Below are 27,841 nucleotides of genomic sequence, written 5' to 3'. Positions count from 1 at the left end.
AATCCAATTTTTATCAAAGCTCTCAACAGTAACAGTGGTGGCCAGGAGACAGTCTGGATGGGAATATGACTTCCAATCTGGACTTGAGTGCCCTGACAAACTATCGAGAGCAAGGGAAGAGTAATGATGCTTGGAACTGAGTGGAGCATAGGCTTCTTCTTTTTCTTCTTCATCAGGAGGAGGATATTCAGTCTAGGACACAGATAATCCATTGTAGGGTGCAGGAAGCCCTGGCATGGCAGCAGGGCAGGAGACTTCATTTTAGCTGGAGCAGGAGGAAAAAGGGAACCAGAGTGAGGTCTCCTAGAATAAAGAAAATGGGCTGATAGATCTGATCTAATAGCATAAACCATCAGCAAATGAAAACATAAAGCAGCCATTAACACTAGGAGAAACGAAGTTCCACAAGGGAGGAAACATGATAATGGCATATCCCTTGATTTTCAGTGAACAGTGTGTTCATGGTCAGAGTTTAATCACTGACTATTTTGCAAATTATGATTATTGGGAAGATGGAGGGTGGGAAAGCAGAGTACTGTGGCGAGAACTCAATCCTCGTTTTTAATAGGTCATCAATTGATACTGTTTATAATTGATAACATGCCTGTATTGCTACTTCTTGATGTTTAGCAACATGGAAGCAAATGGGAAAATAAAGAGCTACGAGTTGAAAGTGGTTCCTTCTGGCCCTGGAGTGGAGCAGAGAATGGGGTAGGGGACAGAAAGAGAGGTAAGGAGAATTGGGGCAGAGGATGTCTTCTTTTGTTAAGCAGTCAACGTTATTATGTTAGGGTTCTCATATAAAATATAGGTGTTCAATGGAATTTGAATTTCAGATAAACAATGAATATTTTTAAAGTAAAACTATGCCCATGTAATATCTGGGTTGGGCTTACTATAACTGGTATTCTTTGTTGTTTGATCAAATAACCTTATGTCACATGCATGCATTATCTTGATAAGAATAAATAGAATCTATAATTATAGATTAAAAACTTTTGAAGATGATGCACCTAACTTAGTTGTGGATACCTCTAGGGTGTGCCATTGGAAAAGGGGAATGGTTGCAGTTTTTCTTTTGCATTTTCATATTCGAATTGTTTTACTGCCAGCACATACTAATTTTGGGAATAAAGAAAGAGTCATTGAAACTCAAGACAATGACAGTGTTGACTGGGATGTTGTGGCTGAGGCATGTTCTGAGAGCTACAGTGCATTGGGAAGAGGAAGCTCTCTGTGTGCTGAGAGGTGAGGTCAAGAAGGCTTAATCGAGGGGGAAATGTTGAGCCGAGCTAAAGGCTGTTATGAGCTTACCACAAGGAAGAAGAAAACTGTATTGAATCATGTTTGGAAGAGTATTAGAGGCTTTATGTCCTGGGAGGAAGGTCTCATTACTACTGGCATTTCCAAATTATGATGGTTCTCCTTTCCGTCATAGTTATTCTCCTGAAGTCTATTGATTGGCCCTGAAAACGAAACAGTGAAACTCTGCCATTACTAAGCTATATAGCAGCCATGTGGTACCCATCTGTACCAGTTATATATGGGGGTTTGGTTGTTTCTGATAAGTGAAGGTCCGTATAATAGTTGAGTTAGTCAGGGAATTTAACCCTGGCTGCTAAAACAAGTAACCCCAGAATTTTAGGGTTTAACATAATGCAAACTTATTGCTTATTCATGAGAGTCTGGTACAGTTCTCTTCCAAGGAGTAACTCAAGGACCTGGGCTTTTGTCATCTGGTGGCTCTACTGCTCCCTAGGGACTATTAGAGCCCTTGGTAGGACTCACTCTGCCAGCCAGCCATGGCAAGCATGACTAGACACAGTGTAGAAGAGTGCGTTTTGGAGGCCAGGCTTCAAAACACACTCTCATTCACTGGCCAGAAACCAGTCTTATGGCCTCAACTTCACTATAAGGGAGGCTGGGAAATGTAGCCTTCTTGAGTGCCCAGGGAGAACAGGCTTAGGAGAACCTCTAGGTAGTGTCAAGAACTATTGACTGAGCTCTCACTGTGTGTCAACATAGTAAGCCATTTGTATACAGTATCTCACTAATCCCAGGAGATGTGTTCTAAGGTCTTTATCTTCCTCACTAGGAAAGTGAAGCTCAGAGACATTGCCATTTGCCAAGAGCACATAGCTAGCAAGTGGGAGAGTTGAGCTCGCCCATGATCCGGCACCACTGTATCCTGAGTGGTTCTCTACTTACATTTTAATCATTTATTTAAAGAGTAAGCATTGTGAGAAAATTTATGATCACGTTTAAAATCTCTCTTGGATCTATTCTCATATTCTTTTTCATATTGTGTCTGAGGTTTGGAGCAATGTATTTCTCTCCCCTGTTAACCTTCCTGGATGAATGGCAGTTGTAAGATTCCCGGTGGCAGTCTTCCAGGCCAGCAGAGATGAGAAACTTGAATTTGTCTGAGTTACCTTGAGAATATCAGAGACTAGGCTCTGTGCACCGTTGCACCACCTGGAGAGGGGGCCATGGAGCATGGTCACTAGTGAGGAGAGCACTAATGGCAGGAGGAGAAATTGATGAATCTCTCTCCTCTCTGTAACTTCATCACAGAAGCCCCGAGATGGAGCTGCTTGACGGAAAGCATTTCTGCAAGATTACTTTGGATTACCTTCCTTGGGTGCATCTGTCCTCATGACACTTATCCATTATTCAGAAAAGTGATCTACAGCCCAGCTGCCTGAGTGACTGCCCAGGTGTGATTTTTGCTTCTTGTGTTCCCTGTCACTTGAGTCCAGTGATTTATTGCCCCTTTCAAAGTTGGGGTAACTCAGCGTTATTGACTCGATTTGGTGATGCATTTCCTCTACTTTTTTCTAAAATGTCTGAATAGTGAGTGTGTTCTGGAACTTCTTTACTTGGTTGATCTTGTTTACCAACTGCCCTTCAAGATGTTGATCTGCCTCAGGGGCCTCCTGGGGAGAGCTGTGTCCCCAGCAAGCCCACTAACTGGCTTGGGAAGGTTGCTGTTGTGTGGAAGGCACTGGTCTCTGAGAAGCTCTGCCTTGGCCCTGGATAGCTTCCGGTCCTGACCAGGGAATTGGGTGGCACCTGTACTTCCCCTCACCCCCACTTTCACCAGGTAGGGAATGTATGGTCCTAGTCCCAGTGTGATCCTGCTGGTGCCAGGTCCTCAACACTCAGTATTTCATTTTGGACAGGCATATCCAGTTCTGGTCTTTATAGGTTTCCTTTCCTTGTTTTAGAACATCATTGTGTGGGTGGTAATTAAAATGTTTTTTTTTTCTTTTTCTGATTATCCCAATATATTTGGCATATGTTTGATTTACCATCTTGAACCAAGGGCTTATACAATTTTCAGAGGATTTCAAGACGTGCATTGTAATGACTGGAGACCCCTGAGGATGGAACTAAATAAGATTGAGAGATAATTTTGGCCCTTAGAAAAACCCTTTAATAAGATCAGTTGTCCATCATGCCTCACCCTTCTGTCCCTTTCTTTGAACCTGGTGATTTTGTTGCAGACTAAAGCTCTGACCAGGGTTGTGTCTTGAGAGATATTGGAGAACTTTCGACAGAACTTTTAACTAATGAAAATAGAGGGCAAAAGTAATTATTCTGTATCCATTCTGTGCCAGGTGAGGCTGAAAGGAGTTCACCCATTAAATTACATTTTCAGTGTTCTGTTTCAGTGTATGTTCCTTTACAACTTTATTTAAGGAAAGCACAATGTGAAAGGCTTTTAAAAGAAAGACAGGAACCTTAGTCATTTATGGTAGAATCTTTCATCTCATCATCTGCTCCAAGAACAAAGGTTTTTTAAAACCTGGATGCAAGCAGTCCCTCGATTGTGTTAATGGAATATAACCTTAAGAGACCCCTCCAGAGGATAATCTAAAGATATATTAGCTCTCCCTAAACATTTTTGATCTTATTTTTATTATTTTACTATGTAAATTTTCTGTGCTATCTTGCTTCCGTCACTTTCTTAAATATCCAAGGAGTTTGTTTAGAAAATCGAAATCTGTTTAGAAGTGAATGTTGCATGTGTCTCTCTTTTGCTCTAAGTGGATTTTTGATCATTGAATTTGATATATATATATTTGCATGTGTTTACTAAGCAATCACTATGCACCGTGCACTATTCTAGGCCCTTAGTATTCATCAGTGAACTGGAGAGAATATCCATGCCCTGGAGAGGTTTATATTCTTGTGAGGAGAAGACTTATAATAAAGATAAGCACAATAAATAAGAAAAATAAGTTTGTAGTAGGTGATAAGTAATATGGAAATAAGAAGCGGATAGGTAAGGAAGATAATGAGTACCTGGGGATGTAAAGGTGGTGGGGATAGGAATGTTCTAGTCTAGAGATGGCACCTGTGACTCAGCTTGTCAGCCCTTGACTTTCCATAATGTAAAATTAGGATTTTGAGAAATGTCTTCTGAGTTTTTTGAATAACAAAGTAGCATTAAAAAAAATGGTCTTATAAGCTTAACAGCTGTTGTTTCTTAGGTAATAAGACTGTCTACTATATTTTATTGTAGGAAAATTAACAAATATAATTTAAAAATCTACACAGTATGCAAAAATATATTTATGGTGTAAGATTGCTCATAATGATCTAAGATGAAAGATCTGTATTTTTAATCTAGGGGTATATATCAACTTTTTAAGGACATTGGGCTTCTGTAGACCAAGTTTCCTCATCTGTCAGGTAAATGAGGTAATAGATGTAAAAAGACTTTGAGATGCAGCTCGTTCTGTCCCCCAGTAAGGCCCTGTGAGATTCAGAATAATTCACTGGGGCCTCTGGAGGAGGAACCCATCAGGTTTCTGTCTCCAGGGCCTTCTGCTATCCATTGTTCCATTAAGTGTTTGCCTCCCAGGCCTGTCTGCCCTGTGAATGGGGGTGGGGGGGGGAAATCACTGAATATTATTTAACAGTTAAAATAGGCAATACATCTTGACTTAAGCATCAAAAATATGGCAAGAAACACAGAAAATGTTTCTCTCTCACTTCCTACTCTTCACCCAAACAGGTAGTAACCAATATCAGTTTATTTATCCTTTTAGATATATGGGTACTTACTTGTTTTTCACTTTTTAATATAAGTGATAGCACATTATATAATGTTGCTATAAGCCTTGCTTTTATCCATTTTGGGAGTCTCCCCATATTAGAACACAAACACTTCCTTGGTTTTCTTTATAGCTGCACAGTAGGGCATTTTATGAATGAGGCATTATTATTTTAACCACATCCCTCTGAGAGACCTATCTTTTGCTATTATCATCCCACCACGAATACCTTACACTGGCATGCTTTCACATGTGGGTACCTTTATTTAAGGGAAAATCCCTAGAAGTGGAAATGTAGAGATAAAGGCTATTCGTGTTGATAAGTTGATTTTGCTAAATTAACCCTGAGAGGTTATGCACCAATTTATACCCCTCACCAGCCATGAATGATATCATATGATTCCCCACATTCTTGCTGGGATGGTATGCTCGTGAATATTTGGATTTTTCCCACCTGATAGATAAAAAGGAATAAATTTTTGAGAAAGAAGGATTTCCTGAATCCCCTTGTGCCCTCTGAACTGCCAACTCCTCTCTGTTCTGCATTCTCCCAGAAGAGCAGATTACTGGCATCTGGCAACCTTACCCTTGAAAGACACCGTAATCTGCTCTGTACTACATGTGTTCTTTACCTTTGTATGCAAAACTCAGACCCATTTATTTTTCACAAAATAAATACTTTCCTCTGACTGTCTAGGTGTTCTTAATATCTCTCCCTGTTGACAATGACTCAATTCTTTAGTTTTAATTTTCTTTCTTATTAGATTCTTTACCATAGTAGTCATCAATGGATTAATGCATAATTAATGAAAGGGAATCTGTTATTTAAAGATACTTATGTATTTTTTATAAAAAAATTATAAAAAAAAATAAGATAAATTATTTCATTCTTTTTCTATTTTATTTTTAGATTTCTTAAAAAATGGAGACTGAGGTACACAATGAGGCAAAGCCACCACTGAAACCAGAAGAATATATTTTGCTAGTGTCAGGGAGGAAAAATTTTTTCTCTACACTTTCAGATTCTTTCAGCTGGTCTAATAATTAAATCAACACGCGATAGATTAACAAGAGAAAGTAACCAAATTTAATTACATGTGTACCTCTGGGAACCCCATATACATGAGAGATTCAGAGATAGAAAGGTGAAATGAACTACAAATGACATTCTGAGCTGATGACAATAAGAAGAGCAGATGTTCAGTAATTAGAAGTTTGCCCTGCACTGTAGCTGGCTCATAAAAAGTTATTTCTGGCGATAACTCTTATTATAGGTAAAGCCCTAAATTTAAATTCTTAGAGAGGTAAAAGTTTCTCTTGAGCCCATAGGGTCTTAAGTTGCCTTCAGCTCAAAATAATTCACATACTGCAGAGGCACATCTTGGGATGGCTTGTTCTGAACCCATACACTAGGAAGAGTGTAAGGAACACTACAGAAATCTTGACTTCACCCACCTCTATCTTGCCAAGGTGTCCCCCAGACGCCTTGAGACCTTACTTTTTAGGGCTCAGAGAATGGAAAAACAGTCCTCACCTATAGTCATGAGATAAACTAACTTAGATTTAAGAGTGTTCTGTATTTGGTCCGGTATAGAGGGAAGGGAGTGCTGAATTTTTGGTTCCAAGCTTAAATTTTTCCTCATCTGTGAAATGTTGATGATGAGAACACTTCTTCACGGGATAGTCTACTCAGATTCATGAGATCATGAGAAATGTAGTAAGTACAGAGCCTGGAATCAGGAGACCCTCTTGGGCTCTTTAATATCCTTTATATGTTTGCTCTGATATTTTCCTGGTTTCTCACAAAAAGCCTTTAAATGTGTGTACAATGTGGGCTTCTAAGTTGATGACCCAAAGTCAGAATGCCCACTGTCAACTGTTCCTTGCGAAGCCTCCAGATGACCTGCTTCAGTGGGTGGGAAGACAGCCCAGAGCTAACAAATGCTCCACAAATGGCTCTTGGTCACTGAAACTGGGTCACATTTCCTTTCTTTAGGAAAATGCTCAGGTCATTTGCTTCCTGAAAACCTTATTTTCCACCCTTTTGAAAAGTTGTTAATGGGCTAGTTTAAGTAGAAATAATAAAGCCTCTTTTCTTCAGGCTCTGTCTGGCTGTATTAATTAATATTTTTCTGTAATGTTGATGCAGCTATTTACCAGCTTGGGGTTGAGCCATTAACAACCTTCTACCCCTCCTGCCCTAACCCCCAGGGAACATTGATAATACAGGAACAGTTGCTCTTTGGTGTTTTTCCTGGGTCACAGTTCACTGTTCTTTAGCAGACATCTCCATCATCTGCATGTGGAAGATAACAGCATTTCCTCTCTTTTCTGTCACCCTCACCTGGAGGATGGTTCCTTTCCTTGCACTACTCAGAGGATGTAGGCTAAATGAAGGAATTCTATATGACCTGCTGCTAAATCTAAGAGGTGGCCTCTTGCCTCCAGGCTGCTGAATGCAGGGATTGGATTGTGGTACTGCCAGTTTTGTTTTATACCACAGAGTCTATAGCAGATACAGTCAAATAGCATACAATTATCAGAGTTTCCTCTAACAGTGGGGAAAAGTAGATATGGGGACATATGATATGGCAGAAGACATTAGGGTAGAAGTAATAATGGAGCCAAAGGGTGAGATTTATTTATCTTGGTGTTCACTTGGATTGGTTGTGGGGCAAGGAAGAAAGAAAGCTTTGATGCCTCTGGCCTTGAGTTCCTCTCTAGCACTTGCTGTTAACAGAGTACATTCAATAGCAAAAAGTCAGGAGAAGAAGGCTCTCAAGAGTCAGATGAGTGGCTGGTCACAGGATCAACCCTGCCATGCTGGGGATGCTCTGAACCTTGACTTTTCAAATGGAAATACTGGGACAAATGCATATGCTGAGATCCCTTGGCCCCTGGAATTCAAGCCATGTTGGAATGGGGCCTTGGAGCATCTCATAACTTCTCACAAAGACTCTAGATGCCTCTGGCAAGAATGAACTGGCATTGAAAAATTCTCATGGGAGAACTTCTCATATTCCAGAATACTGGCTGAATTAATCAATTCCTTAGAACTGTCACTTACCATTCCTCAGGTATCCAGCATTAATATTTTGTCTATTGCAAGTATTTCCAAGTGCCTTTCTTTTGACTAGAAAACACACAGAGAAATTGTAAAATACATCTTTATATCACAGCTACTAAGAGAGACCAAGTAGTAGGCCCATCCTTTCCTGTGTCACAGTCTGGAGCTAGAGGGCAGGATCTGGTTAGTACCCAGTGAGTTGTCACTAAAGGTGACTTGGAGAAGTGAATAGATTTTATCTGTTGTGGCTCTCATCATCGATGAACTAGTGCTTTCTACTGCTGGTCATAGGTGGAACTACACAAGGTGCCTGCATTAGAGCTGAAGCGTGTGGTTGGTGCTCCTGTATCGAATAGCTCACAGTTATATGGCCATGCAACATCCCAGGGTATGAAAAAGCTGACCCTGCACAATCAGAAAGAAGCAGCTCTGATAGATTTGTGTGCCATGCTAGTGTCTAGAGGCGACAATAGAGGTGATCCAAATGGCAACACTGGTGTTTTTATGTCTCGTGATTTCTATATACCAGTATTAATGACTGAGTGAGAAGTGGTCACCATGGTTTTCATCATCTGGTGCTCAGATGCTGACACCAACAAGGACTAGGGTGTTGGACCCAGACCCTCTGTCCTCTGGCTGCAATCTCTCCAACAAGCTTGATGGGAGCAGATAGTCCATAAAACACAGTGCCCCGCAGGAGGGAGCCTCAGATGTGACCTATGCCAAGCATCTATCAGCTGAGATGCAACTTTGTCTAGCGCCCTCTCATGCGTGCATGTACCCTGTCCTCTCTCATAGCTGATGTCAGCTCCTCAGAGCAGCCATGAAGCCCACAGGTCCTGGGTTGATGGGGTAGCAAAGGGTTCTGCCCACCTCATCTCCCTTCAAATATTCTTTTGTACCTGTAGATTTGACCTTTGGATTTTAGAAACCAAGATTTATCTTGTCTTTGTTTGCTGGGTTTGCCATGCCTTGCCTGGAGGGACTTCCCTCTTTTCAAGTGAATAAAGCTGGTGAGGGTGGGAGGTGGGGTAACATTATTTTCTTTTTCATTGGTCACTCAGCCTTTTCCATGTAATTTCCAAACTCAGGTCCACAACCCAGTACCTGTGGGTGTGAAATTGATTTCCTCTGGTCTCAGTTGACCAAAGAGAAATAAGGATACTGCAAGGAGGCATTCATACATGTAAACATATTCCATTCAAGGGCTGAGCTTTTTTATTCAGAACTCGCTCTTCTTTTTTGATTTAAAATATCCTTTATGAAATAACCATAATAGAAGTGTGTGTGTGCACGTGTGTGTGTGTGTGTGTGTGTGTTTAAGTATTTCCTCTTCAATTTCCTTACTTTGTTGAATAAAAACTCAGTCTTATGCTGGTTCCCAAATGAGGTGGTCTTCACCGTTTTTTGAGTTACGGACCCCTTTAAGAGCTGTGTACTCCTTTCCTATGTGTCCATCCATATTCACTTTCCTACTTTTACTTTTGAGGTGATGGGTGGTGGTTCAGTTTAAGAAGCCTGACACCCACCCTTTGTGGAAGATATTTTACAACTGCAGAAGCTTGTAAAATTGGGATCTTTGTATTTCAAACTAACAGACTTTTTAATATCAGTCTTCTTGCAGTAGTACATTTCTTCACATTTCAGTGATTTTTAAAAATTCATGTTTTGATGATGTTTAAGTATTCCAGGTATATATGTACTTTATATAATACTAAACAAAAGCTAATATTTGTATAATTATTGAAATATCCTGCTTTCCTTTAAAGTTTGCATGGATAGGTTATCCGGTTGTTCCCCCAAGTGTGTGAGGGTGGGCTCTGAGCACCAAAGTGCCAGCACCTACAATCGAACTTCTGGATTAATGTCAACATTTTAAACTAATTAGATAAGGAAAAAGCATTTCAAAGAAAACATAATGGCTTCTTGCACTCCAGCTGGAAGGCAGCAAAACATAATTGCTTGGCTAGGAAAGCTTTTTAACATCAGTGATTTAACTGAGTACATTTGAAGGAAACCCAGGAAAAAATGCATTAACTATTTTGTATTTGTCAAAAATAAGCCCAGGTGGAAGACAGCAGTACCCAGCCAGTACTTAAAATCATCATAGTGTCTCGAAATGGGGAAACTGTTCATTTAGCTGTGATTGTTTTGTGTCTGCCCTGGTGGGCTTTGAGGGTGCTGTGGGAACGAGGCCAGTGAGGTCCCCTGGTTTCTGGAGCTCATTTGGTGGAGAGAGACAAACAAGAGCAAGATGAGTAATCCAAGGTATTGGTAAGTGCCACGAAGAGAAGATGGGAAGATAAGACAGTAATGACTGTTGTTGGGTAGGGGGTGAGGAAGGCCTTTCAAAGGAGAGGAGGTTTCATCTGGGTTGAGAGTAGGTGGAGTCCACCATTCAGGGAGTAAAAGGAGGTCACCCGGCTGGAGGAGAGGGAAGAGGGTGGCCTTGAGGTCTGAGAGGGAGGCAAGGTTTTATTTCTGGTGAGATGCGGAAGCAACCAGAGAATTATTCTGTGGGGCAGCGACAAAGAGAGCAAGCAAGGTCTCAGGTACAGAGAGCCTGGCTTCTGAGCATCCCTCAGCCCTTCATCCTAGCAGTCTCAGTAAGTAGTGGTGTCCCTTTATTCTGATTCTGTCTGGCCACACCACACCTTGCTCTGGGCTAGGAAGCTTATGGACACTGAAGTAAATTGAATAGTAGCCAACTGAAAATTCCAGTCCTAATACCTGGAATTTGTAAATGTCACCTTTTTTAGAAAAAGAATCTTTGCTTGTGTAGTTAAGGATTTTGAGATGAGGAGATTGCCCTGGATTTTATGGGCGGGCCCGAAATGCCATCACAAGTGCCCTTATAAAATAGAGGCAAAGGGAGTTACAGCGGGAGGAAAAGAGGAGGTGAAGACAGAGCCAAGGAATGCCAACAGCCACGAGAAGCTGGCAGAGGCAAGGAGAGGCTTTTCTCCAAGAGCCTTTGGAGGGAGTATGGCCTCACTGACATCTTGATTTCAGACTTCTGGCCTCCAGAACTGTGAGAGAACAAATTTCTGTTGTTTTAAGCAAGAGCTTTTGGTAATTTGTTACAGCAGCTACTGGAAACTAATATAGGCCCTAGGGAGAAAGAGAGGGATGGAAAGGTCCTCTTTTCTTTGGACCTCCCAGACACCCAGCATGGTAGGTGCAGATGGAAGGGGAAGGAAGGAAGGTTTAGGGATATGAGAGAGACCACCCTCCCACTATGTGGGACTATAACTTCACATCTCCCTCTTTACTCTCTAGCCAAGCTCAGTTTAGAGCCAGGGTTCCCCACCTTAATACATCCAGGGGCCAGACTGGTCATACCTTGTAGATAAGGGTGGGAGCAGTGAGAACTTGGTGGCCTGGACTGGCATGTGCCCTAAGCAGGTGCACCTCCCCCTCAGCTGATGCTTCCCCATGGGATGTGGGGCCAGTGGGGTCAGATGTCCTAGTTTCCCTAGAAAGCTTGAAAAAACAATCTTATTTATTTATTTTTTATCATGAAATTTCCCAGTGTTGAAAGTTTGTTCAGGTCTTTAGTCTGCAGATCTGATTTGACCCCAGGGTGAGGTGAAGGGCTCTATTTTGTCTTAGAGTTTTTATTTGTCCCAGATGTTAGCATATTAATCTCTACGCTCATTTTTAAGAATCTGATTGGGATTTTAGTAGTATATTAGTTTCTTAATGGCTGCTGTAACAGATGACCATATAGCTAGTTGCTTAAAACAATACAAATTTATTATTTTATAGTTCTAGATGTCAGAAGTCCAAAATATATTTTATAAAGTTAAAATCAAGGTGTTTGCAGAGCTTGTGTCCTGCTGGAGGCTCTAGGGGAGAATCTGTTCTTTGCCTTTTCCAGTGTCCGAAGGCTGTTCTTGGCTCAAGGTTCCCTTGCATGTCACCTTCGACCTCTGCTTCTATCCTCACATCTCCTCTGAGTGTCATCTCCCTCTCTCCCTCATAAGGAACCTTGTGACTACATCGGGCCTACCCACATAACCTAAGATAATCTCTTCATCTCAAGATCCTTAACTTAATTACATCTGCAAAGTCTCTTTTCCCACATAAGATAGCATATTCGCAGGCATTAGGACTGTAGACACCATTGAGAGGCCATTGCAAATCACTGCATAGGCAGTCAGTAACTGGTATTTACCTGTAGATCTCTGTGCCCTCATATAAAAACTATCGTGTGTTTGTTTCCCTCTTACCCATTCCAGTTTGTGCTGGAGCTGTCTGATACCAGCTCTCAAGAGCCCGTTGATTGTGCTTATCTCTTCCCAATTTCATGTTCAGTGACTTTATGCTGGTAGCTTGAAATGGCCAGGGTAGAGAATTTATACCACAGTAAATCATCAAATGCTACAAGTCAGGGCTTACCACCCCTCTTTCCCCTATTCTTTGTCCTGGAGTGCTGGGTGTTAGACATTTATCAGCACACCATTGACTTTCTCCTGTTCCATTTGGGGTGAGATTCCTGTTTTCTGAGACACCCTGTCCATTTTTCTATGGATTGTCATCTCACATTTGAAGAGATGGATGTGGATGTCTAGGAAGCATTATGGACATCTTGGTACACAGACTATTTTTGACACCTCTCTGAACTCTACAGTTTGGATAATAAACCCCATGTGCCCTTTGGGGTTTCCTTCCTTGAAAGGAATCTGTGATGGGGGCGGGGGGCAGTTTGTTCATTCCTAGCTGGCATAACAATTCTCTTTTTCTTGAATAAGGAAAACATTAAATATTTGCTGGCTTTAACCAAATGACCTCCTCCCTTCATAAGCATTTTGGGCTTATTCCCTGTGTGTTACATTGTTAGGAGACCATAAGTAGCCCTTCCAGTGTTTTGACTTTGATAGATACATGTGGTCCCACTGAAATCTTGGTTATTATGTTCCTTAGTGATCAAGCCCCAGAGCCTGGTAGAATATGACACATCTTGAAGCATGCTGACAAGGTGGTGGCAATTAATTAAAGATTCTGCTTAATAAAACTATCTTTCCTTACTAACTGAAAGATTCTCAGAGAGTAAATATTCTAAGAAAACCTCGAGCTTGTTTTTTGCACTTGGCATTTTATCATGCTAACTATGCCTTTTGAATTTCTAAAATTGTGTTTGCTATTTTCTTTTCTAATGGAATTTCAAGCAACTTTTTGATCAAGAGCTCCCTTTCTAGGGGCTATCTAAAGTATTAAAAATTACAGTTTTCCCCATTTATGTCAATATTTGGTTAATTGTTTCTTGGTGACTGCTATGAATATTTCTTCTAACTTTGTTTAGAATCAGTCTGCTGTGATAGGAACAGTATTTTTATCACACAGCTTGCAAGCATGTTTGGGACATAATCGCTCTTATCAGTTAGGTTTTCAGTGATGCCTCTTTCATTAGTCATGTAATTATTGCCTAATATTCCCTTTATAGAGGAAGTTTTTAAACGTTTTTAAAAAACAAGTATTGAATAAAATATTGCTAAATGTACGAAAGCTCTGATACTCATGTAGCCTAGAAGAATGGCAGGTGATTTAGGTTAGAAAATCAAGCAACCCTCATGTGTGACAACTGGCTTCAAAAGGGCATTTTGTTCGAGGACAAGGTCCGGAGTCCAGCCGTGTGGACTTCCACTCAGTGTTTTTCCCACTGTACCTATGACCTCTTCTAGGCTGAGAGACTTGGAGGCTCAGCAAGTCTCTAAGACTCGGATAAGAGAGGCTTTAGATGAAAGTGGAGACAGAGGTGGAGGTGAGAAAGAGTTTGCTATTCAGCCATCCAACATGTATCCTATCTGCTCCATGCCAGGCACCAGACGAAGCACTTTAAATTGCATTTCCTCATTTCATTCTTACCCTGGGAAATAATCTTTAATTCATCCTGTAGGTATTAATAACTACCATGTGGCAGGCATTTTGCTGGGTGCTGGGAATAGAGAGATCAAAATGAATCCCTGCCTTCATGCAGCATGTAGTCTGAAATACTAAAATGTTAGAGATGAGAGAGTAGTGTCTTGAGAACACTACAGCCATGACCAAAAATTCCTTTAATTAATTTTTTAGTTTTCATTTTGGATAACCAGAATTTTTGATGACTGTAGTTTATTCTCCTGTATGTATTTAAAGTTGATTAATTCCACGTCTTTCACAATTGAGTGTTTCCCGGAGGTACAGTCGTAATTTTGAGCATCTCACTTGGTAGTTTAAATTTTAATGAGAGCTATTTCGGGTTGTTGGAAATGTGAAAAGTTACATCTATAGGAGATCATCTAAGTTGAAATCACTGAAATACATCATTAAATTAACATATTATAGACTAGTTTCTTGTATTTATGAGTTTTTTCTAGCAAAATTTTTGTAAAGATATGCTGTTGACATATTCAACAATTTATAATTCCAGAAGAAAAATTTTTTTATTAGTTGATTCATTTATTCACTCATTTACACATTTTGTACTTCTGAGAGCATCCACCTAACTTTTCACACTCTACTTAGAGTGAATGCCATTTCATATAAAACATAGAAATCTTACAATCATATTAGTTCCTTTACCTCCTGATCTTAATGTTATAGTTGTTGAATGTGTGACACTCATTGAAAAACCCAGTACACAGTGCTATAATTTTCACTTTCAATAGTCATACATATTTTTGAGTACTTAGGAGTAGAAAAGGCAGTCTGTTATTTTTACCATTTCTGTTATTCTTCTGTCATACCTAAAGATCCAGGTTTCCCTCTGTTAACATTGACCTTTGGCTTGAAGAACTTTATTATTTCTTGTAGAGCAATTCTGCTGTTGACAAATTCTCTTCATTTTCTTTCATCCAGGAATGTCTGAATTTTTCCTTTGTCCTTGAAAGATATTTCACTGGAGATAGTATTCTGGGGTGACAGTTCTTTTCTTTCAACATTTAAAAGATGTTATTCTACTGTCTTTTGGTCTCTATAGTTTCTGATGAGAAATTCAGTGTATCTGAAATTTCTGGTGGTTCAAATCATTGCTTCTTTTTATGTAATGTTATCATTTTTCTCTAGCTGCTTTCGAGACTTTTCTTTATATTTTGTTTTTAGCCATTTGATTATATTGTGTCTAGATGTGGTTTTCTTTGAGTTTATCCTGTTTCTGAATCACTGAGCTTCTTGAATCTGTAAATTTATGTATTTGAACAAATTTGGCAATTATTTTTTTTAATATATTTTTCTGCCCTAATATCTTTCTCCTGGCTTGTCTGGACTCCAGTGACCTTTTGATACTGTCCCAAAGGTTCCTGAAGCTCTGTTCATTTTTCTCTCTTTTCTCTCTGTATTTCAGAGGGGATAATTTCTATTGATCCCTCTTCTAAGTTCACTTATTCTTTCCTCTGTCATCTCCATTCTGTTACCGAGCCCATCTAAGTGAGTTTTTAAAGATATTGTGTTTTTAAGTTTTAAAATTTTCATTTGGTTCTTTATTGTGGTTTGTATTTCTCTGCTTGAGTGTTCTTATTTTTTCATTTATTTCAGCTGTTCTCCTTATCTCATGAACTATAGTTTTTTTCAAATTTAAGTATAGTTGGTATACAATATTATGTTAGTTTCAGGTGTACAATATAGTGACTTAACATTTATATACCTTACAATGTGATCGCCTCATTAGGTCTAGTAATCACCAGTTACCATGCAAACTTATCACAATATTAATGACTATGTTCCCCTTCACTTTTTTCATCTATTCTCTACTCCCTCCCCTCTGGCAACCATTAGTTTGCCCTCTATTTCTATGAGTCTGTTTTTGTTTTGTTTTGTTTGTTCATTTGTTTGGTATGAACTATAGTTTTTTTTAATAGCTCTTTTTAAAGTCTCTGTTTGGTAGTTTCCACATCTGGAGCATCTTTGGGTTAACATCTGTTGATCAGATTTTTCCTCAAGTAATTTTGGATTATATCCTGAACATTCTGAATGTTATCTGTGTAAACTCTGGGTCTAGTTAGAATCCTCTGGAAAATGTTGACTTTTTTTTTTTTTTTAATCAGGCAGTCATGAAATTAGATTCAGATGAATTAAATTCTGTATCTATTAAGATGATAGTTCACATCTTAGTCCAGCCTTCTAAGCTACGGAATGCTGATTTGGATCTGTCCTTTATATGAATAGTTTAATGATCACTTTGCTGCATGGTTTGAGTCTATCCTATATATGCATTACTTAGGCTGGAATTTTGCAAGAGTACAAAAGAAAGCCAAACAATTCAGCTATTGCCCAGGACTCTTTTGGTCATCTCCCCTACTCCCTTCCACTAATCTTGAGAGAATTTGTTTTGTTGAGCCAGCGAAACTTGAATGAAGTAGAACTAACTTGCATGTTCTTGGTCTAACTTTGCTCCAGGAACTCTTTGTGGTTCCTCTTTTATTTCAATATAAAATGCATGCAATTAGAGGATGTCATGTGACCTTTGCCAACACCAAATTTCTACCTTTTAGTTTAGCTCAGATACTAGGGATAGCGGAATAATAGACTTTCAGAACTTCCAGGGTACAAAGAGATTTGGTCCATTCTCCTGATTTTATAGATTAGAAAGTGGAGACATGTTCAAAGGTCTAATCTCGAGCTTTAATAGATTTCCAGTTCGGTTTCCATAGCAGGAAGGGGTAGCAGAAATCTGAGTTCAAAATCTAGTTCTGCCACCTAGCTGGGTGTGATCTTATGGATAGATTTGAATTCTTTGAGTTTCGCTTTTATCATCAGTGTACTGGGAATAATACTTGGCTTGCAGTGAGAATTAGACATAGTGTATATAAATCACCTACCCCAGGACACCACCAAATGGTGTTAAGAAAATTGAACAATATTTATTGACTCTGACACACTCCTTTTTTGGGAATTTGGGTCCTGTCTTTGAGGAAGTGGTCACAGTCTAGCAGTAATCTCTTTAGCAAGTTCACAGGGATTCTAGTCTTTTATTTCAAGTCTTTTTATTTCACACATGAAATTCAGACCTTGAAATCAGAAACCCGAGAACAAGGACCTGTGGCCTATTTACCTGCAACTTAATTCGGTCCCCCATTATTCTTCTCAGCAGGTCCCAGCTGATCTTTACTAAGGTATTTGCCATGGTGAATGGATACTACTCACAATCTGAATTGAGAGATGACAGAATCACTGTTTCACAGACAACGGATAGAGGTTCAGCTTTATTTTCTGTATTGTCATGAGTGGAGTTTGAGTTTTCAGTTTAAGTGTTCACATATGGATTTCAAACATGGCAGAAGTGTGTTTATATAGTGACATGGTGCCCCACTGCTCTTCTCTCCACTAGTAGCTCACATTTGTTTTTGCGGAAGACCCTGAGATCTTTCAGGAGGCTAGTTACAGCTGATTTATGTGTCTTGGAGACCTCCAGGGCCCTGTGTGGCTCCTTCTGTGTCGGAGCTTCCTTTGTGCTGGGTTGAAAAATCAGAGACGAATCAGACATTTCTTAGACGAGCAGTGCTACTGGTGTCTAGTCTGGAGAGACTTGATTCTCTTTCTCGTTTGGGCCTTTTGTCTCATGACACATAATTCTGTTTTACCTGATCTTTGTAAGGCCAGAAGGGCTAGTGATTTCTTTGCAGGATTTGAAAGTTCTTAATAGGTTAAAGAAATTTGTACCCTTTGTGGAGTATGCTAGATTTTTTTCTTCTTATGCTGTGTTACCTAGTTGTAAAACCCCCCGTTTTCCCCCGGAGTATCAGTTGCCTTAGCATATAATTTACCAAATTTACTGTTTTGAAATTCATTTTGTTATATCTTTTTCAGAGCACTTGTTTCAATAGACAGGGAAATTTTAATCATTTGGATGGCTGCTGATTACAGAGACCTTCCTTCCTTCCTCATCTTGATGTATCTTCTTATCTGTTCTTTGTCATTTAAACATATGATGCTTCTAAATAACCCAGGGTAAAGGAAGTATCAGTTATGGCAAAGTATTATACAACTTGAAAACTTTGCCAAAGCTAAGTTTAATTTTAAGCGCCTCCCCCTCCCCTGCCCCCCAAAATCATATCTAGTCACTTAGGACTGACTATAAGAAGGCTTAATTGTTTCTTTACCCTGTGGTTTAAATTATTTTTGACTTATTAGTGTTCCCAGTTTCTGGTCCTAAAAACAGACATGAATTTAAAAGGTAGCATAGTTTTATTGTAGGGAAATTATGCAAGATTTTATTTTTTTCATATTCTTGCCAGTATTTTCTAACCTCTTCTTTGGGCTCTCCAAAATATGAAGCTCCAAGAGTCTGTAAAATTCTCCTTCCTGAATGCTATGGGCTGAATGTTTGTATCCCCCCAAAATTCATATGTCAAAGTTCTAACGCTCAATGTAGCATTTAGAGATGGGGCCTTTGGGAAGTAATTAGGTTTAGATGAAGTCATGAGGGTGGAGTCCTCATGATGGGATTAATGCTCTTATAAAAAGAGATCACAGTGGTATGCTGTTCCCACCTTCCTAGCAAGGATACAACAAGAAGGTGGCCATCTGCAAACTAGGAAGAAAGCTCTTACCAGACACTGCATGTGCTGGCACACTGATCTTGGATTCCCCAGCCTTCAGATTTCTGGGAAATAAATATCTCTTGTATAAGCAGCCCACTTTATGGTGGATTTTGTTATAGCAGCCTAAATTGACTTACCTTACTAATATTTTATATTTATGAAAATGTTTCCCAAATCTCATAAGAATTATCTAAGTCAATACATTTCTAAATTGATAAATTATAAGGGTCATTACTTTCTTAAAAGACATAATCATATAAAATTATCTATAAAATTATAGATAATTTCGAAGAATATATCCTATGATCTATGAATGAAAAGCTAATCTTAACATGTAAATAGTTTCTGAGCCACAGTTTGATACAGGAGAATCTAAAGGCAAACTGCTGGACTCTGTAGGAGACAGGTTGCAAATGTTTAGCTTCATTAAACATGTTATATTTACAGCTCAAAAAATGTAATAAATTTGTGTGAGAGATTATTCAGGCCATGTGTCACCTTCAAAATCTTATAAAAGTCCTCTATCTTGTCAAAGAATCTAGATTTGACATTTTTATTTCGACAATATTTTATATAGATCTAGATAAATCTCTTTGCAAAAGGAAGAATTATAAATGCTAATTCATTCAATTGAGTTGTAAACATTTTCTTTGCTACTTAATAAGACAAAATACATAAAGATTAATTAAATGATCTAAAATTTCCAAGTTTCTTTTTAATTGCATAAATTGAATCTGTTGCCAAAAGATATCCAGATCTGGTAAACATGATAGATTGTGATGGGACACATGGTGACTTGGATAGACTCCATTTCTAGGTTCTGCCTGAATGTGTTGGCCACAGCCTATGGTTTACAAAAAATATCCACTCTGCCAACATATAAGCCAGGGCTCAGTGGTCAGTGGTTTCAATGTTGTCTCTAGGGTACCATCACATTGAGACAAAGAGGGGGAAGCACAGTGGTTGGGGGCTTAGGTCTCTAGGAAATGGGTGGCTCAAATGTCATAGCTGCAAAATATATGGGCATTTATAAAAGTTTCTGTTTGTTGAAATCTGAAATGCTTTACCTTGCTTGAGTAGAAAAAGTTCTTAAGCAGGTTAGAAAGCCTACCTTCTGGTCCTTACTCTGACAGCTAACCATTTACAACCAAAGATCCGCCATCTGTTTCTACCTCTCAGGGTAAATGTAAGGAGCCCTTAGAGGTAATGATTGTCAGAGTTCCTTGAAAAATCTAAAGCAGTATATTTTTTAATATATTGGTTGATTCATCAAATACTCTGTGAGCATCTGTTAGAAAAGCAGGCCAGTCTTGTATATGTGAGCAAGAGACTCACATATACATGTAACTAATGTGTAGTTGTGTTGTAAGAATGTTTTTAGGTGCTGCTATAATGCTGTCTTGAAGCTGAAAGAAATTTTTGTCTAGATTTACTTATATATCTCCAGTGTGTATAATAAAGTACCTGGCATGTGCTAGTGGTTCCATGAATTTGTTGAATGAAAGAATGAATGTTTTGCACAGGCAATATACATAGTAGTACGTGGTTTTGTCAAGGCCAAGGTTATAGGTTTCAGAGTTGTAGAGAATATTTGTTATACTCTATTCTAGGAATACAGGCAGCTGCCTAATGTCAATCAGCTGCATGATGACTGGAAAGGGTGGTCCTGGGATGGCTGGGAGGAGTTTTCACAAGAACTCAGGTAGCCCAAGCTGTTACACCAGATGTGACTCCTTGTCCTTGGTACTCCTGGGGTTGCTTGTTCTCATGTGGCATAGTTGGCTTAGCCCCAACTCTTGAGTACACTGCCTCATTCAAGCACAGACGTGTTTCATGGGAATGACCTCCTTTGTGCCATGGAAGGGGTGGCATCATCTGTATCAACACATATATGTATGTGTATGTACTATATATGTATGATGCACAGGTGTGTCTGTCTGACATGAATTGCTTAGCTACAGAGTCAAACATATTTAGGGTTCCAATCTTGGATTAGCCATTTGCTGGCTTCATGCTCTTAGAAAAGTTACTAAATCTCTTGGAGCTTGGGGTTTTCAGCTACAGAGAGGTGATGATAGCCCCTGGTTTGTCAGGTTACTGGGAACATTAAATGAATTAGTGCCCATAAGGGTTTAGTGAATTGAGTGGTAGTATGTGTAAGAGTATGTTAACTGTTGCTGTTCACATATCAGTACCACTTATTGTCGGATTACTAGGAGCTGGGTCCTAGGCTAAGACTCTTATGCACATAATCTTTCTGAATTTTCGTAGTAATACTATGAGGTGGCTTTTTAAGCCGAAAAGGAAATGTGTCACAAGTGGTGAATTGCATGAGGACATTTTTCCTTTGCTTTGGCCAAAAGAACTTCCTTTTTAGGTATTTCCTATTCAGGTAATCTCTGACACCACCCCCACAATGAACATATTTCTCCACCCCACCATGCTTTAAAGGTATGTTCTTTTCACACCAGCTGTTTGCATTTTTCCTTGTGTGGCTCTTTGTAACAAGGAAAAATCCTAATATTAAATTTCATGATATTCAATAGCTTAGTCCTTGAAATTCAGATATAGAAAACATAGACATTTGGATTTATGATAGTTCAAGAACCATGCTTTATGCTCTGTATTTAGGGTACAAAGCCAAGTCAGAATCCATGCGCCTATTGTTTGCAGAATCTCATGCCAGTCAATTGCTTTGGAGTTTGACTGATGTCACTGGATTCTGGCTCTCTGCAAAATGCCGTACTGACAAGATAAACCTAACCCATCCCTGCTTCCCAGGAGTTGTCAGTTTACTGGGGGAGACACACTGACAGACAGTTATACTTAACATAGTGAATCTTCTGATTGTAGCAGAAAGACAAATAAGTAGGCTAAGGAGAGGGAAAGTGGTGGGAGCGTGTTCAGAAAGGTCCCTCCGATCAGGTGGCAGTTGCATAGAGATGTATCCCCTTCCATGTCCTCTCTCCTTTTTTTCTTAGCATTTGCCACCATCTGACATTTTTCTGTACTTTTCCTATCCTTCTGGAATATTAACTCTGTGAGAACAGGGCCTTTTCTTTTATTTACATTGGCTCTTGCATCTCAGGTTCTAGGGCCTGGACTAGCCTGCCATAGTGTGGAAAGAATGAATGATAGATGGAGCTGTTAACTGGAAGCCACAGAGAAGTCATCCACAGTCTGTGGACAGTACATAAGAGGCTACTGGCTAGACAATTGTGAGCCCCACACAGGGGACTGGAAAAGGCAATGCAGACCACAAGAACAGCTTATCCAAAGGCACAGAGCCTCGGGACACAGTTGATGGGTGTGTCTTGAGTGCATATTTTTAAAGAGGCTGCCTTACTTTTTCAGCCTCTGTGGCCTTCTGTTCCTTTGGAAACACATCAATGTCACAGTATTGATAAAGCAGGACAGTGGTTCTTTGTGCTCTGTTTTCTGAAAGAGCATAGAAGCATTATTTCTTTGGCACAAAATTCCCATGGTATTGGGGAAGTGAGCAATCTGGACATAGTGGACTACTTGACAATCTAATCCAAGGAGCAGTTGTCTGCAAGCAAGAGATCTAGATTCCTTCTCGGCTCAGAGGCAGACTGGGGATCATAAGGTGTGGAGGATTTAAATTTTCTGTTTGATTATCACATAATTTGTTTTTGGTGGTTTTATGTGCCTGAATTATAAAGGAACTGATTCTATTTAGAAGACTAGAAATGGGTTGACTATTGGTATAAATAAAACTAAGCAGGTTTTCATGAACATTTAGAAGAGTATCTATGTTCCCAGATTTTGGTTTCTAATACCATTTGCCAGGCTTCCCTGGAGAAGCAACGAACCTAGGACTGGGGAAGAGAATTCATAAGATGAGCCTGGAACATTTGTAGTGTCAGAAAGTAATGAACCAGTCCTCAAAACAAACAAAACAAACGCAATGGTGAGTTTTTTTTCCGTGGAGACACTGGAGTCTACTGAAAGTGCTTCCAATGGCCAAACTAGAATAATTTTAATAGTAAAACAAATAAAGTATATTGGATTGTAATCCAAAGTATAAATATCCGTAATATGTAGAAATGGGAGGGGGGAGAGTAGACAAATCTCCTATGAAGAAGAATTCAATATAATGTGTGTAGCTACTCTACCTCAGGATGGTGGAACATGACTCCCACTTCCCACTTGTTGCCTATTGACTTTCTACCTAACAGTACAGTATGGAAAGGGAGAAAAAAAGGAATAACTTTACAGTGGAGAAAGTTGACAACCACCACCTCAGCCAGGTGACGAAGGTTAATATCAATAGTGATAAGTCACATGATGTGAGAATGGAATTTGATGTGATGTGATAAGAATGGTATTTCCTCCTCAGAACCTATAAAATCCAGTCTAATCATGAGAAAAACATGAGAAAATCCCGTTTGAAGAATAGTCTATGAAATACCTGACCAATACACCTCAAAACTGTCAAGGTCATCAAAACAAGGAAAGTCTAAGGGAAAATATCACAACCAAGAGGAACCGAAGAAGACATAATAACTAAATGTGATGTGATATCCTAAATGAGATGTTGGAAGAGGAAAATCATGTTAGGTTAAAACTAAGGAAATCTGAAAAAGGTATGGGTTTTAGGTAATAATAATATATCAGTACTGGTTTTTTAGCGTAGGCAAATATCTCATGTGAATGTAAGATGATAACAGTAGGGGAAACTGGGCAAGGGATATATAGGAACTCTGAACTATCTTAGCAATTGTTCTGCTATAAACATAAAAGTATTCTAAGACAGAAAGTTTATTAAAAAACACCTACTGAACTAAACTCTGGATTATTGTCACTTCTGATTGAATAGCAGGATGCCAAGTCAGTAAGCCCATATGTGTTCTGTGGATGAAAGCTGAGGGGTGGTTTAAAAGCCATAGCTCAACAAATATAGGCTCTATACATGCAAGTTGTCAGGGATGTCGTAACCTCTTGCCAGGACCAATTGGGCAACTCTTAAAATAATGCAAAGCTCATTTGAAATACTATTGTTCCAAGCAGGCCAAACCAAGCAGCAGCAAAGCCACACTGTCCTGGGTTCAGATCCAGCCATTTGGCACACTAGCCAACAGAGTTTTGCACAAGCGGTTTTACACTCTGAATCTCAATAAAATGATTATCATAGTAACGTATCATTGATGGTTTCAAGGGTAAAATGAAGATGATAATGTATGTAAAACACTTAGCACAGTACTTGGTGCTCATTAGCTGTTCCTTAAATGGCTGCTGCTGTTGTTACTGATGATAACTTTTGTAAGTTGTAAAAAAAATTCCATTAACACAGGTCTAATGATTCTGCTTACTGGCAGTAGATGATGCCAGTGGCTATTTTGATCTTATTTCAAGCATAGGAGGAAGGAAGAAGTTCTTTCCCTACAAAGTATCTGTTATCAACACCTCTCTTTCCCCCTAGAAGGATTACTTGTGTTAAATAATTTGTGTTAAACATTACCGTACATCTGGTGTGAAAGGGCTTGTGAGGTTTGCAGTGCAGGGGAAACAGTTCATGCTAGAGCCTTGGATCATTTGGGGGCCGAAGCTTGAAGAGGAGAAAAGGGTTCAGAAAGGAGGGTAAAGGCACCCAGTTTACTTCCTAAATCCACCCACACCTACCACGGTATGGCCCTGTTGCTGTTTATCTAAGAAGTTAGTATTTTGTATTCCCTGACGCTAAATATCCAAGTAGTTTGGGTTTATCTAAATTGTAGAAATAAAATGTAGGTCAAAAGCATTTTTACAGATTTTCATGGTAAAGATTACTTTTTACTTAAGCAACCTGACCCTGCAACTTGACTTTTATGAAGAAGAACACTACTTGACCCACCAAGACTTTATTTAATGGAGTCAATTTTTAAATTGCCTTTTTTCCTGCCTCTCAGGAATTATTACATCAATATCTTTTACCTCGATTGAAAACCCAAGTGTTTCTGCTGTCAGCATGTGCTGTATGCAGCAAAGCATGCCAGCTTTGGCTCATATTCTCCTCGGTTACATATCCCAGTGTTTTCCCTTTTTCACGACTGCAGGATTACCCCCAAAGCTCCATGAGTTCAACAAGGTTTAATAGATGTTAAGTAGAAAAAAATGGCTTCATCTGTATATAGGTTTAGGAAATACAGAGTTAAGCTAAGTTAAGCAGGTTTCTTTAATGCAGGACTTTTCAGAATCTTGATTTTCCTGAGTGAGAGTGGTATGGCTCGTATCCAGAATCCCATGAAACCTTCCTTCTGCAGAGTCTCTCAGACTGGTGTTGAGGGATCAGTGTTGGAAAGTGCATACTTGAAAAAATACTGTTTCATACTGTTTTTTTCAGGTTCTTTGTACTTCTCAGACTGGTCTTTCTTATGTTCACAAGTCATCTGTAGCATAATTTACACATTAAAAAATTCTGCCATATAATTTCCCCCCAATATATAAGATTGTAATTTAAAAAAATAGCGTAGTTGAACCTATGTAGAACTTTGGGTTTTATTTTAGTCACATAATCACCTGCATTGGCATTTGTGGGTTATCAGTCACCTGTGCATATTAAGGAGGCAGAAGCAAATTGCTGCTGAACCCAGAGGTACAGCAAATCACCTCAAATGATTATGCAAAAAAAAATCCAATTTGGGTCTTATAATTGCTTTCTTATGGCCATCCCACTATGTGGACTTATTTTAATAGAAAAAAAATAACTTCAAAAGATTAATGCACTTGCTAAGATATTTTCTTTCTATTATCATAGAGCTTCTTATTATTGGGGAGAAAAGTGTAAATCTCAAAGTCATCTAGTTTTTATGGTGTCAGTTTTTATACGTGACAGTACCTGGTAGAGAAATAGGTACAATTAAGCAAATATATCCTGCTTTTCTTGAGAAGGAAAAGCACTGAAGTACATTCCCAATTTAAGTCTAAAAGGAAAAAGAGGTTTTGCAAGAGCTGCTAAGAAGACTCTGAAACATGAGACACTTTCCTCTCTAATGCAGTCTAAACTGCCCCTGATGGGGCCAAGTGGAACATGGTACAGTAATTCAGATTGACTCTCTTCCTGTGGTTCAAGGAAATTAATCCTTTTATGTCTCCAAAGTGTTGTTTACCAAAAATGTAAGCCACAACACTAATAAACTCATTTAAGGTCTTTAGATAATTTTGAATATTTTATTTATCAGCAACATATAAACCAACAGATGTGTTTATTGTTGTCAAATGGAAACATATTGGGGATGTGATGCTCATAGATTCATTATCAGTCATTCTTCCTAATGCTTGTCAAAATATTATTATTTGATATGTAAAAAGGAGTGGGTGTCTGGCCCTGTGGCTAAAATATAGGACATAAGGCAGTATTGGGCAATAATTATTGAGTCTGCTAAGTCCTAACTCTGGGGTGGGATTTGGCTTAGAGGCTCTTGAAGAACAGGAGAAAGTAAGGATTGAATTTTATGAGATCTTTTGCTTTTGGCCCTATGAGCAAGATTGTAGTTATTGTATTAGTTAAACGTGGATACAAATCAGCTAGTAGGTAGTTATAGGGTAACCACCATGTCAAAGGAAGGGTGCAGAGCAACAAACCTAACTCTTCTAGCCTTTTGAAATTGCAGATGGAGAGATGAGACTAAAACCCATTGACAAAGTGTATTGTCAATGCTGGAATCAAAGAAAGCTGAAGCAGCCCAGGTTTTTAAAGCATAACTGCATTTGAAAAGGATTATTGTCTGTTGTGATCTTGGTTGCCAAATGAGGAGTCCAGGCAAAAAGGGCTGGGTCAGAGGAAAGAAGAACACTGTGTGCTAAAGAGGTTTGAGAACGACAAATGTGGTTCTTCTAGATGCCATAGGTCAGAACCATAACTTTACTTCCTGAAAAGCAGAAAATCTGAGCCTTGCTCAAAATAATGGCATAGGAGTTGATAGAATCTAGTGGGTAAGTATCAAGCTTCAAATCAAACATATGTAAAATTCGGTGCAGGTTATTTGAGTATCTAATTCTCACTTTACTCATCATTAAAATAGGGATAGTGAAAATATAATACAACTATAATAACTACCAACCTGGTTTCTCTGATAATAAAATCAGATGACACTTATAATTAAACTCTTTTATACTATGCTAGGCACTTGGTAAAGTTTCACTAAATATTAGCTGCTGCTGTAAGAATCATTGTAAACAATACCTGTGGAATCTTATTTGGGGCCAGGACTAAAGTTTATAGAATAGGGAAAGAATAGAATCATATAGTTAAAGAACTTAATTTCTAAGTTTTAAATATAAACTATTCTTTTGACATTTCTGACAAACTATCTGGGACTATCTGGAGTGGTCCAATATGTCACAGGGGCTCTCTAAGTTAAGAGGACATTTGGAATATTCAACTGACATCAAGATATGAGAAAAGAATTGACTGGTGATGGTCATACTATGTGGATTTTTTTCTTTTAAGTGAAAACCAGTCCAGACAGGAGCCACAAAAGGGGACTGACAGATCCTGTTGGTTGGTTGCTGCAGGTCGAAGTACAGCAACTGAGGTTGAAAGATCAACGATGATAAGGAAGACTGTTTTGTTCTAGCTTACCCAAGGGAACAGTAATTACCAGATATAGTAATGCTTGTCAAAGATAGTTACTGAAAACCCTCTGCTGCTTCAGCATAATCAAAATGACAGAAGTTGCAGGGTGATTTTCCTTGTGAGAGGCATCCACACGGAATGCTAATTAGGTGAAGTGAAAGGAATATGGATCAGCAGCTGAGAGATGCATTTCCGTCTAGTAGATAAAGCTGAGAAAGGAAGTAGTAGGAAGAGGAATTTGACTTACCTGTGTTATGGTTCATGATGTGATTCTCTACATTGATTTCAGACCTTTAATTCTACTCTTCTGTTGATTTTGTAAAGAGATGCTTGGAGCAGTCACAGCAGAATGAAGGCTGACTTTATCCTCACAAACTTTGGAGGTACTGTCATTCTTGGAAATATCTTGGTACAAAAAAAAAAAAATGCCTTTAGACCCAGGCCCATTGTTACCATACAACTCTCTGGGGGGAAAAAGTGTTTAAAAGTAAAGGTTGGAGTTTTTATTCTGTTGAACACTTCTGCTTTCTTTTGGGTGACCTCAAAATGGAACTTGAATCCAGTGACAAATGGGGTCCCTTGGACATGGAGCTGAGAGCCAGCCCCTTGGGTT

General features: G+C 39.1%; 1 protein-coding gene across 3 annotated transcripts in view; it reads left to right on the top strand.

The window, feature by feature from the left end:
* CACNA2D3 (calcium voltage-gated channel auxiliary subunit alpha2delta 3) overlaps positions 1-27,841 on the top strand; it is a 793,860-nt gene that overhangs the window by 74,020 nt on the left and 691,999 nt on the right. Inside the window, exon 1 of one of the 3 annotated variants that reach the window (XM_039867424.1) lies at positions 635-730. The exons of the other annotated variants lie outside the window; for them this stretch is intronic. The gene's annotated coding sequence lies outside the window, so the exon portion shown is untranslated. Of the gene's footprint in view, positions 1-634; positions 731-27,841 lie in introns of those variants that run through there. 3 annotated transcript variants of the gene reach the window in all.

This window comes from Pteropus medius, unplaced genomic scaffold (assembly GCF_902729225.1).
Source record: "Pteropus medius unplaced genomic scaffold, Ma_sr-lr_union100, whole genome shotgun sequence".
NCBI lineage: Eukaryota > Metazoa > Chordata > Mammalia > Chiroptera > Pteropodidae > Pteropus > Pteropus medius.
This window is presented reverse-complemented; position numbering and strand designations above follow the sequence as displayed.